Source organism: Lipotes vexillifer, unplaced genomic scaffold, assembly GCF_000442215.2.
Source record: "Lipotes vexillifer unplaced genomic scaffold, Lipotes_vexillifer_v1.1 scaffold138, whole genome shotgun sequence".
In the NCBI taxonomy this organism is placed as follows: Eukaryota; Metazoa; Chordata; class Mammalia; order Artiodactyla; family Lipotidae; genus Lipotes; species Lipotes vexillifer.
This window is the reverse complement of record NW_006797971.1, coordinates 311,544-325,464: the sequence shown is the minus strand read 5'-3', so window position 1 is coordinate 325,464 and position 13,921 is coordinate 311,544. Positions and strand designations below refer to the sequence as shown.

General features: G+C 33.8%; 1 protein-coding gene and 1 non-coding gene across 5 annotated transcripts in view; both read right to left on the bottom strand.

Annotated features, from left to right (window-relative positions):
• The window catches only part of ERBB4 (erb-b2 receptor tyrosine kinase 4), a 1,128,925-nt gene that overhangs the window by 1,086,544 nt on the left and 28,460 nt on the right, over positions 1–13,921 (bottom strand). The window lies entirely within an intron of this gene.
• Positions 7,767–7,839, bottom strand: TRNAG-CCC (transfer RNA glycine (anticodon CCC)). The gene has a single exon. It is a non-coding gene; the product is annotated as a tRNA-Gly (tRNA).

Genomic DNA, 13,921 nt, shown 5'->3' with positions numbered 1-13,921 from the left:
TTTCAATTTTAATTTCAATGTTAAATGTTTTAAACAGATACGTGGTGTTAAAAGTATTCTGATTATTTGGTTAATGTTTTTTGAAATCTAGGTCTACCTACACTTGTAAAAATAAAGAACCAAAGTAATTACTTAAATAAGTCAACAACAAAGGAACTACAGTTTATACATAAAATGGCTTTACATTCTTATGGAAAGCTGTTTATATAAGAGTCCATCTAATGTATACATACACACACACAGACACACACACACACACACGCACACTCACTCTATTTTCCACAGTGCCTTTCACCAATGAAAGCATATTATGATACATATTCAAATTTTATTATTAACATTTAATGCAGAGAAATAGACAAGTATAAAAGTACTACATTATTTGGAGATAATGTCCATTTGTCAAGTATTTTTATTAAAAATATATCCAGGACTTCCAAAAATATTAATTATTATGACATGGTAAATTTTTTTGATATTGTGTACATAGTCCTAATAAATTTACATATATATCAATTATTTCACTTCACTAAAAAAAATAGCCTCAATACCAATCATATTTAGGGTACTTAGCAAGTACTTTCCAGATACATAGTTCAAATTTTATAGCAATTTTAATACTAGCATTTTTTAAATTTATGTTACTTGAAGTCAGTCAAGAATTACTGTTAGAATTCACTAAAATCTAATCAGTATAATTGTCATGACACTACCAAATTTTGTGTTGATATTCATTAAATTAAAACTTTTTTTTGGTAACTAAGGCTTTTAGTTTATGTATTATCTAATACCTAATCTAATTACAAAATTAGATTTTAAGTGGTAATCTTAGTATTTTGTTAATCAATTATCCTCTTCAGTCTAAATAAACCCATTTAATTTTTGAATTTTCAGGTAAAGCAGAAATTAGTAACACATTAACAAATCAAAGGAATTGGTATTATTGTTAGAACATGATACACCATTAAGAGAAACACAAGGAAAAATTTTATTAAGAATATATACATTACAAAGAACAATGGCCAATAGAATTAATAAATATGTATTAGATAAAATATTATTCACAGATGACTGATTGATAACAAAGGCAATTTTGTCCAGGTTTAACCAGGGTAAGAAAGATTATTTCAATAAGGAAAAGAATCAACAAGCTCTTGAAAGAAGCTGTATTCTAAGTATCACAGGGATGTTTTCCACCCACTGAGTGTTTACATTCAAAAAGAGGTAACTTTGAAATGGACATACAGCAAGACTCCACAGATCCCAACTATTATTGGATATATTTCAAGAAAACAAAAATGAATAGAATTAATACTAAAATAATTGAATGCATTTTTCTTCTTACCACACACACACAAAAAATGACCTCAGTTAAAATAAATTCCTAGAGATTAGTGACCAACTGAGGTTAATGGCCTGAAACTATATTTTAGGCAATTAACTCCACCCAGCCATTCATTAATCCCCAGGAAATACCCAGGTCTACAATTGTTACTGCTTAATTATAACCCAAATGTAACCATGAGAGATGAGAGCAGCAATGTGATTGGATAATGTACAAAAATTAAGTTTTCTATTAATACCTTGTACATATCAATTAAAATTGCATCACCCTTAAAAAATCCATATATCTATATGTCTTTTCCATTTTCAGTTTATAATAGCAATTATGACTTTGATGCTGGGCATTTTCTTGGAATTAATGGCCAGTGGATGTTAATGGTCCTTGGCTATACCTTGAGCCATCCACTCCTCCTTGTTAGTCATTAATCCCTATGAAATGCCCAGCTATTGCTTAATTAACTTTACAATGCAGTTAATGCAGATATGACATGATAGAAAGATTTTTATTTTTAAGCTTCCAAAAAACAAAACTTTCAGCTCAGAAAAGTCTGGCAAAAATCCAGTTTCAGACTTTTTTTTTTTTGAAACATACATGAAAATAAAGAATTGGGAGGTGATGTAAGCAAGATGGAGGGCTAGGAAATCCCAATACTCATCTTCCCAAGAAAAAACCCAAAAGCAATAAATAAACTACAAACTAGAGAAAACAGCTCAGGGAAAGCTCTGGACTACAACAAAACAGAAGCAAAAAAACCCCTTTGTAGCTCTAAAACCAAGGACAGCATCATAGAAAAGCACATGAAGCCTATTACCTGTGTCACCCCATCCTCCAGTCCAGAGAAGCTTGGAGCCAGGAAGGATAGCCTCAGAGGAATTTCACCTCATGGGGAAAGGAGAGCAGGAGAACCCCAGCAAGACTCACAGCTGTGGACTTTTGCAGCCTTTGCTACAGGGGTCTCCCACAGTCTTCACCAATGCTGATGCCACTGACAGAGCTGCCTAGAGTCCACTCACAGCAGCTACTCTTTGTGGCTGGAGCTGTTGCTGGGGTGGGACCTGCCCTCAGGAGTCCCAGTCCCTGCTGTGTCCTGCTATCCAGGATCTGAACACCACAGCACCTTACCACATACAGGAAGGGGACCTGAGCTGCCACTGCTCTATGCCTCACCCCCATCTCAGATCAGGGCTCTGACTTGTCATGGCCGGGATGTCCTGCCACTGCTCTAAGTCCAGCTCTACTATGGACAATTATATGCCAACAAACTAGATAACCTAGAAGAAATGGATACATTCCTAGAAACACACAACCTATCAAGACTGAATCATGAAGAAATACACAATCTGAACTGAATAATAATGAGTAAGGAGATTGAACCAGGAATCAAAAATCTCTCACCACCAAAAGGTCCAGGACTAGTTGGTTTAACTGGTGAATTCCACCAAATATTTACAGAAGAATGAATGCCAATACTTCTCAAACTCTTCCAAAAAACTGAACAGAAACTCATTTTAGGAGGACAACATTACCCTGATACCAAAGCCAGATAAGGACACCATTAGAAAATTGTAGACCAATATCTCTGATGAATATTGATAAAAAAATTCTCAACCAAACATTAGCAAACTGAATTCAACACCACATTAAAAGACTCATTCACCATGATCAAATGGGACTTACCCCTGGGATGCAAGGATCATTCTACATAGGCAAATCAATAAATTTGATTACCATATTAATAGAATTAAAGATAAAAATCATTGGATTATCTCAATAGATGCAGAAAAAGCATTTTATAAAACACAATATCTTTTCATAATAAAAAAACCTCTAAACCTGGGTATAAAAGGAAAATGCTTCAATATTATAAACGGCATATATGAAAGATCCACAGCTAATATCACAGTCAACAGTGAAAGGTGGAAAGCTTTTCCTCTAAGATCAGGAACAAGACAAGGGTGCCTACTCTGACAGTTCTCACTCAACAGAGTACTAGAAGCCCTAGCTAGAGAGAGAAATCAGGCAAAATAAAGAGATAAAAGGCATCCAAACTGGAATGAAAAAAAGTAAAATTGTCATTATTTACAGATGATATCATATCATATCTAGAAAACCCTAAAGACTCCACAAAAGAACTGTTAGAATTAATAAATAAAAGTACAGTAAAGTTGTAAGATATAAAATCAACATACAAAAACATTTGTGTTTTTATACACTAGTAACAAACTATCTGAAAGAGAAATTAAGAAAGCAATCTCATTTACAATAGCATCTAAAATAATTCTTAAGAATAAATTTAACCAAGAAGATTTAAGACCTGTACACTGAAAACTGTAAGATATTGATGAGAGATTGAAGAAAACACAAACAGAAAGATATGCTCTGTTCTCGGATTGGAAGAATTAATACTCTGAAAATGTCCATACTACCTAAAGCGATCTACAGATTCAGTGCAATCCCAATCAAAATTCCAACTGCATTTTTCACAAAATTGTTTTAAAAACTATCCTAAAATTTGTATGAGGGCTTTCCTGGTGGCGCAGTGGTTGAGAGTCCGCCTGCCGATGCAGGGCACATGGCTTCGTGCCCCGGTCCAGGAAGATCCCACATGCCACGGAGCGGCTGGGCCCGTGAGCCATGGCCGCTGAGCCTGCGCGTCCGGAGTCTGTGCTCCACAACGGGAGAGGCCACAAGAGTGAGAGGCCCGCGTACCGCAAAAAAAAAAAAAAAAAAAAAAAAAAAAAATTGTATGGAACCACAGAAGGCCCCAAATAGCAAAAGCAATCTTGAGAAATAAGAACAAAGCTGAAAGCATCATGCTACCTAATTTACCTAACGTACACACACACACACACACACACACACACACACACACACACACACAGATATACACACAATGGAAATTTATTCACCCATAAAAAAGAAGAAAATCTTGCCATTCCCAACAACATGGATAAATCTGGAGGGCATTATGCTAAGTGAAATTAGCCAGAAAAGGACAAATACTGTATGGTATCACTTATATGTGGAATCAGAATGGGAAAAAAATCTGATTTCATAGAGACTGAGAACAGAATGGTGGTTGCCAGGGGTCTGGGAGCTGGGGGCTGGGGTGATATAAGTCAAAGGGTACAGATTTTCAGATGTAAGAAAAGTAAGTTCTGAGGATCTAATGTTTAGCATGTTGACTATAATTTGTACGGTATGCTCGAAATTTACTGAGAATAGATCTTAAGCATTCTCACCACACACACGTTATCTATGTTACCTATGTGGGGTATGGATGTGTTAATTAACTGGATTTTCGTAATCACTGTACAATGTATATCAAATAATCACATTGTACACTTTAAATATATATAATTATATTTTTCAATTATTCCTCAATAAAATTAAAAATAGTTAAGACAAATTTCTTTCTAGTCATGGGACTAGAAAAAAAGGTACAGTTTAATAAAAGATGATGCTAATGTTAAAAAGTGAAATAATTACGCTAAAATGATATTATACCTACTTTCCCTTTTCAAAATTTTAATAGAAAAAACCTGCTAAAATGCAGTTATTTCATTTGCAGCTTTCATAGATTGCAGCTTTCATAGCTTTCATAAAAATATGATTTTTTCAGTTTTGTACATGTATGGAGAGAACGTTTAGAATTAGGGCTTTAAAAAGTTTTGATCTGGAAAGAACCTAGACATCACTTAGCCCAATGTCTCTTTTACAGACGAGGAAATGAGAAATTCCTAGAGAAGCAAAGTAACTAGCTTGAGTCATGTGGTCACTGCAGAACAAAAGGAAAGAAGCCTTCTGCCTCCTCTCTCCCACTTAGAGCCCTTTCACCTCCTGTGACACTTTGGATGCATGGGTTGCATCCCTACCTATTTGGGGCTTATTACAATAGCTATACTTCTTCTAAACTTGCCAAATGAGCAGCCAGGTTTCTTGAACCTAGGGGGTAATAAGCTGTAATCAAATTTTGCTCCTTTGGAGAGATTATTTTAAGCAAGGTTAAAAAAGATTTGGTTTTAAAAATTATTATATTTCAGTTTATATAGAATTTCAATAGTCTAGCAAGGCTTTTAAAGTTTTTCTTTTCCGTTTTCCTGTAGTAAAGACATTTTAGGAGAACCCAAGTAGTAAATGTGTTCAAGTTATTAAGTAATCACAATTTGTGTTTTACTGTTAACATTATTCAAGCAGAATATATATTTAAAGCATTCAAAATTGATCCAAACTGTAATAAAATCCTACCAGTGATTAATAAAATATTGTTATTTTTTCTCCTTGCAAATCTTGGTTTTGTTTTTTTTTAATTTGAAGGTTAAAATGTTGAAATTAATGAAATTAAAAATTAATTAAAATTAACTTTAGATTAATTTTTAAAAGATAATTAAGAATGGAAAGGACTGTGGGAAATAATGTATTTCAGACGGCACTTCAGAATAACCTCAACTACCTTCAAGGAAGGAGATCTAGCCCATGGTAAATGATTATCCTAATTCCCTCAGTTACTTATTCTGATGCTTATTTAACATTATTATGTTGGTCAAGCCTATTTTTTCCACATTAAAACCTTACTGAAATAAGACAAGAAACAGTGTTGTTTTTATGTGAGAACTGTTAAGAAAATCCCGATCCCCTCACCCATGTGCCTTTTTCTCTGTGTGGCAGGAATAAGAGTTTGCAAACAGATTCCATGAGTGGTAACCACTTATTTGTGTCAGAGTAGTTTAAACTTGATAAGTTTTAGCACCCATTCGTCCTCAAGGGAAAAAAAGAAATTGCCTTAAATTGTAAGCCTACTATTTTATTAGCCTATTATGGGGGCATTTTTCAACCCTACTAGCAGCTAATTAAAGGCACATGTTATCTGTCTCAAACCACCTGGTCTACTAGATGTTGTTGACCAGTGTCTCTGTTTTCATGCTGCATACAGTTAAACTTTTTAAGTTAATAAGCACTTATGGTAGAAACCTACCTGACTAATCACGTGCTGTGGCTCACCTGACAGCACTTGAGACAGCCCCACTGATGCCTAAAATTAGCCCTGGTACATAATTATAGCCTTCAGGAAAGATCAGCTCTATAATATATTATCTTTCCTACAAAATCAAGATCCCTTAAATTATATAGATGAGTGTCCCACATGTACATAACTGGAAAGTTTGGATTGTGTTTTTAACTGTTAAGCATATGGTCTGCAAATGTAACAATGTAATACGTATTACTATTTATTGTGTTTATGAATTTACACAGATTCTTTTCTTATTTTACTGATTTCCCTCACAAAAATAACAACCAGAGATTTAAGTTATGAATCTACAATTATATGACTTAAAATTACACATTAAAAAGTGAATGTAGTAAAAAAAGGTTAATGTTTCCATGAATACAGGTGTCTTGGAGCATAACATTCCAATGCCTATGATAGGGATATGGAGAATATTAAATACTTATGTACAAAACTGATGAACACATTATTTCACTTTAAACATTTTGGGTTGGGTAAAAATTTTTTGAACAGAGAACCAGAAATAGAGGATAAATCTGAAAATGGGAAATAATAAATATACTTGGTTGCCAGTGCACCTGATCAAAAAATAGGTACATCACGTATATTATGCTCCACATGTATGCACCTATGTGTGTGTGTGTGCGCACACACACACACACACACACACACACAGACTCAATCAATTTAAGAGTCATTCTTGAATTTTGAATGGATCATACCACTACTTGCAAATATTATCTTTGCTAATTGGTAAGAGTATCAGAAATCCAGACCCTGATAAAAACTCACTGGCCTATATACTGAACAGAGGTACCTGTCAACCCAAAACTTTTATGAACAATAATTCACAATAATTAATTCACAATAATTCACAATAATTATTTTTCAAGTCTTTCCAACATACATACTATAATGGGAGACTATTAGCTGAAATGTTGTACTAATGTAACCTTGATAATACATTCTTTTTAAATACAGGTAAATAAGTATTTTATATTTTAAGAAACAGGTTTCATTTCCTCAATCTTTACACAATTTACGTATCTCACCAAGTGCTCAGCATCTCCATGCTGACTTTATAATTTAAAAAAGTATATGGTTTAAACAATCTACTAAAACAGTTCTCCTAATTTGCTTAAATTCTATACTTCGCAATTTCACTTTTTTTTCAGATCACAGGTAATATTTTCTTTTGCTTTTAAAATTAACTATATTAGGGACATCTGTTTGAATACTTCTTTTTATTTATTTACTTTTATTTATATTTTTTATACATACACTCTTTTTTTAAATTAATTAATTAAGTTGGCTGTGCTAAGTTGCGGCGTGTGGGATCTTCGTTGCTGTGAGCAGGATATTTCAGTTGTGGCACTCAGGATCTTTTTTTTAGTTGCAGCATGCAGGATCTAGTTCCCTGACCAGGGATCGAACCCAGGCCCGCTGCGTCGGGAGCACAGAGTCTTAACCACTGGACCACCAGGGAAGTCCCCGGCCTTTTACTTTAAATACTGGTTTTCTTCTTTTTTTTTTTTTTTTTTAAATAAAATGAGACTAAGTCTATATGGAGAATTTGTAGACTCCAACTCAAATTTTTTCATCCATTCATTAACTTAAATCAGCCCTTTTCAGTAATTTGGTATTACCTAACTGGTCCTCTCCTATCAGTTATGCAGTACCAAATTACCGAAGACTTTGAAGCAGAAAAGTGTATATATTCTTTACTTGAGGTAACAGTCAATGAAATGCTTTTAAGTAAAGGAATCATGTAAAAACCCAGTGTTTGCTATTCAAAAGGTTATTTAGAGAAATGAGAATATTTTCTCAGCAAAGCCTACTGCAGTTCTTTAGTTGTGAGTCTATGAAACTCTGGATAGGAATGATAGCCCAAATGGAGATAAAGATACTAGCCTAAGAAATTTTTCAAAGGATGAAGGACAAAAAAATGGAAGATGGTAGCACAGAATCAATAACTATAACCGTTCTTGTCTGAAGGAATGTTAAAACAGTAGTTTCTTTGGCAGAGACGAGAACACAAAATCTTGAGAACAAACCTTGTTTGGGGAGAAAATAAGATTGGTTTAGATTTGTTGAAGTTAACATGATGGGAAACACTTAACTAGAAATATTCAGAGGATAGCTGGAGATGTAGAAAAGAAGCTTGAGTAAAAAATCTGAAGATTTTTATAGAACAAGACCAGAAAATCAGGAATTTATTCATGTGATCTTTCTGCCTCAAGTCTCAGCCATACTTCAGGGAGCAAACATCACTCTGTAAATGACTTCTCTTAATGAGATAATACCATTTCAAAACATGGTATGTTAAACATAAAACGTTGAACACTGATTTTATGTTAAACATAAAATGTTGAACACTGATTGCTAACAAATAATACCTTTCCTCTGAATTTATTTTTCCTTACAGAAAAATAATGTCTAGTTCACAAACAGCCAGTTTAACACTTTAAACTCACTTTTTAGTGATGAAATGAGTAAGAGAATATGGACTGCCTCAGGTAAACTATCTACCATTTCATCGAAAGATTCTTTGCATGGCCTTTATTTATTTTATGGGTTTGCATAATAAGGATTCACACACACAGTTTAGTTCTCCTTCCTCTGGGCTGGTAACCTAGCTGTCCTAATCACCCAGTAATTAAAATAAAAAACACTCCAGGTAATTGGCAGTCTTCTCTAATTGAAAACTGGGTAGATAATCATTGTCCCAAGGAAATGCCCCACTCTCATACTGTAATATGAACCACCATCTGTCTATTAAATTAGTCATTATAAAATATTAACATATAAATGACTACTATAAGGATATTATAAAATTGGTCCTAGAATTTAAATTAATTATTTTTTTCATTTTGTTGACTCACCAATTTCTTTCTAGGGAACAATAAGAAAATGTATTCTCGGGCTGATTAGGGAGGAGCAATAACTTTTGTCACGCAACACAGACATGTTTAGAAGGCTTATAATGTCTACCTTTGCTAGGCAAAGTATTTGCTCTCCAGTGAATAACAAACATTGAACCAAGAAGCTAGAAAAAATTACAAAAAATGTTCAATCTATCTATAGAGCTGAGAGCTACCTAATTCTTCATGTAATGCTATGCATTTACTTTCAGGGGAAGTAGAAGGTAAAAGAGGAAAAGAAAGTAAGTTTAAGAAAGCAAACTAGAATCTTAGAAACTGTCCAGTAGGCTAGAAAATCCTGGGAATATACCTGATATATACTGAAGAAATACTCTTAACTTTGTCCTTCCTTAAAGGTTAATTCTATTTGAATGAGAAAAGAGGGAGGAAATTCATAAATATCAACAGACCCTGAAAATAACATTGATAGACATTATGAAGAGGGTAACCTGATTTTCTGCACTGTGTAGACAGTGTGCTACCACACTGTCTTTGTAGACACACTTTTACATAGCACATAATAACAGCAGCAGTATCTTCAATTACAGAGGACAGAGATATACAATGACACATTTAATGACACAAAGTAGACGGAAGCAGCATGAATAGATTCCCCTTTTCCAAAGACAATTCTAGCACTAAAAAACCCTTCCTCCCAAATCCTCTATGTTGACTTATCTTGACATCTTGGGGATGTGTGATTTGTCTATTTGCTGGCATGAAGTAAGCCTTGTGACACGTATAACTGAATTTGAATGTGGACTGATGATGCTCTAGACAAGGTCAAACCCCAATCCACATAAATACTCATCAACTGATTAGGCAGAAATTACTTAAGACACTTGATAAGTCAAACTAGCTCAGTAGCTATCTAACAAATTCAGGGAAAAACAGAATTGCAATAAAAGTGAAAAAAAATTCCCAATCACATACTTCTTTGACAATCACAGAAAATAAGGTATTTTCAGGATTTTGGATTTAGTATGCAAGTACTTATAACAAGGGTAAGACTTTACTCTGGAAACCATACCTGTCTTGAAATATTTACTCTGGTCTAAAGCTGAAAAAATCACTCTCCTCAAACCCTATCATTCACTGCCCAGTACAAAGAAAAGATCAAGTTCAGTCCTGTTTTTTCTTCACAGAAGACTTAGTGGTGACAAGATGTCATTATGTTTCAATGCTAAGAGAAACTCAAGAAATCATTTTATGAATCAAGATGAAGAAAGCTTTTAAAATATAAAACTATAAATGAATAATCTAGAACTATATGCAGCCAAGGATCTGGGGTCTCTGAAAATTGAACAGAAATATGAATTTTATTAATTTTTTAAAAGCACAGTTTTATACTTTCAGGTTTAGTTTCAATATGATTTTTTCTCCTCTAGATTCTTTTACGTAGAAGGAAAAGTAGCAGGTAAATCATGTTATTTCTGTTAAAGAAGAGCTGTAGTTTTTCTAAAAGTGGATTCTCATGGATTATTTATACAGTAAGTCCCATGACGTTAAAGTATGCAGCACATTTTTCTTCTTTATGAATATATAACTGTAATTATATTAGATTTTAAATGATTTGAATAAGCAAGATACAAAAGTAATAAAATTACAAGAGAGATACGTTATCACAGGATAGACATTAGAGAAATGATAGTCTCTTTAGATAGATAGATATATAGACAGATATGAATATAGATATAGTTACACGTATACATATACACTTCATATAGACTTGTATGTTTGTGTTGTGTAGGTTGAAACCTAACCCCCAGTGTGATGATAGGTCCTCTGATAAGTGATGATTAGGTCATGAGGGTGAATTCCTCATGAATGGGATTAATCCCTTATAAAAGAGAGCTCCCTCATCTCTTCTGCCATGTGAAGATATAAGGAGAAGATGGCCATCTATGAACCAGTAAGTGGGCTCTCAGCAGACACAATATCTGCTGGCACCTTGATCTTGGACTTTCCAGCCTCTAGAACTAGGAGAAATAAAGTTTGTTGTTTAAGCCACCCAGCCTTTGATATTCTGTTATAGCAGCCCAAATGGACTAAGGCTATATTTAATTTTACTCTTCTAATTACCCTAAAGGTCTTTAATTTCCTTCCTTATCAAATTCAACCAAGAAGCAAATTTATTCAGTTAAAAACCTTCAAAGTTAGCATCTACTGCCTGAAAAGAAAACCAAGTAAATGTTGAGTTTGTGTCCTATCTGCCCCCAAATTTAGTTCTGCTGCATAAATATTTATGTATTCATTTGCTTTGGACAGCTGCTAAAATGCACAATTTTCTTGGACTGCTATGTTTTATACATAAAATAATCCCTTTTTAAAAATTACTTTGGTATTGAACTAAGCTAATGTTCAATGAAATCATATTTATTATAGACCATCATAGAATATATAACTTAACAATAAAAATTAAAACTATCATTTTTGAGTGTTTCTAATGTTCCTTGCATCGTGCTAAGCACTTTATACACATTTTATCATTTAATCTTTAACAATCCTGTGCAGTAGGTGTTATTTCCCTATTCTATGATTCAGTATACTCTGGCAAATAGAAGATTAATGATTTTCCCAGGGTTTCACAGCTTATAACTGGCTGAGCTACATTTTATCTTAAGGCTGACTGACCTCGAATTTAAATCTCTCTCCGCCATAACAGAGAATCTCCCCAATTAAGGTTCCTAGAGCAGAGGCTGCTGGCTGTTTACCAAAGCCACTTCTAAGCACACAGCTTGAACATATTTCCCTTGGAGTTGGGTATGTCAATGAATTAAATCCTAGCCAAGAGAATATGGGCAAAAATAGTGTATGCCACTTTCAGGTTTGGCTCATAGAAACTTTCCATATGCAACCTTCCATTCTATTTTCCCCCATCTGGCTGCAGACATCAACCAGGGCACACTGACAACCATATGAAGATGGTAGGACCCTACACAGAAGTTCAACCAGAAACATCTTCATTGAATCGTTATGCCAAGGGAAATAAATCCTATTGAGTTAAGCCACTATTACATAAGGGTTTTATGTTCTATCAGCCGGTATTACCCTAACTAATACAAGATATGTCATCTTGTATTACCGAATCAAAATATGATTTTGACTCAAGTTTTTAATAAAAACCATTCAATTAAACATATTAAAAATTAAAATTTATTTCCTGACAGTCTAAACTTTGTCCTCATAACATCCAGTGAGAGTATGACCTCTTCTCCTACTGCAAAACACAGATGTTAAGTAAAAATGGTAACTTGAAGACAAAGTCCAAATGAACTGCAGTTTATCACTTCAAAAGCAAATAGCATCCAAATGCAGTTTTGAAATGATGTCTAGATACTTTTTTTAGCAAACTTCAGGTGTCACGGATAATGAATGAATCATTTATTTGATGCACATAATACTTTAAAGAAATCAGTGTAAGCCCCCAAAGGAAAACAGCAACAGCGTACTCAGAAGCATTTCATCATTTGAAGTTGATATAACAATGCTGACAAGTACAAAAGATAACTACTTTGTTCTGTCATGCCGTATCATGTTGTAGAAAACACAAAGCATTATGTAACCTTTAGAGAAACAGCCAAAAAGTAGCTTGCTTTGTGATGCTTAACGCGGTATTTTTGAATTTTTGAAGGTCTTGATTTTTGCCAATTGTGGACAAAGTTATGTCCTGGGGGATCTCAGGCATGAAGAGAAAAGAATGCTGATGCATGAAGCAAGTGTAAGGGGAAAGACTGAGAGGAAAATTTACTGCTTCTGGAAAACAAAACTAGTTGTTAAGTATCTATGTGTGTGTAGGTTCCTTGAAATGTCCCATCTAATAAATATTAGTTCCAAAATTGGCCTATAATATGTATATTGGCCATGGTTGGCATTGGACCATATGGAGATATTCTCCTAATCCATTATTTTTTATACTCCTTTTTCAAGTATTCACTACTTTTCATGCTCCTCTCTGACTGTGACACTACTACTACAACAGCCCCAAATTCTAGTCCCATCAAACTTCCATATAGTACAGGGTCCTCAGAGATTGGAAAATGGTACATATAACTGATAGATGGTTGTTAAGTCTTATTTTTAGATAAGCATCACTATTTCCAAAAATCAAAGCTATGTTTTACTAGGCACTTCTTCTAGGCTTAACTTCTTACCTCAAAGGAATAACTAATAGAGACAATTTCAGCCCTCTAGGTTAGTATCCCTTAAAGTAAATTTACAGATAATATGCATTGGAATTACCTGAAGTTGTATAGCTTAATCTCCAAAGTAAGCATTAAAAATAATACAGAAAAGTATACTGGAAAAGCCTATAGAGGAGATAGAATAATAATAATAATGTGACACAAGTAATGAAGTCCTTTGTTTCTGACCCAAGAGTCTCATTTCTTCTGACACCATCTATGACACAGTAGCAGGCTACTTATTAGCATGTAAGCAGGGTAAAATCAAATCCTAGACCAAACATATATTATTAAATAGAAATCAAGTTTGGTTAACTTTAATGTCATCAAACTGACCAATTAATGTATAAGGACAAACTATTAAACATAATTTACTTATGGACTGTGTCATAATTTGGTAGTCACATTTTATGAGTCATTTATTCTACAGAAAAATTTTTTAAATTTCTTATATCTTTGTCAA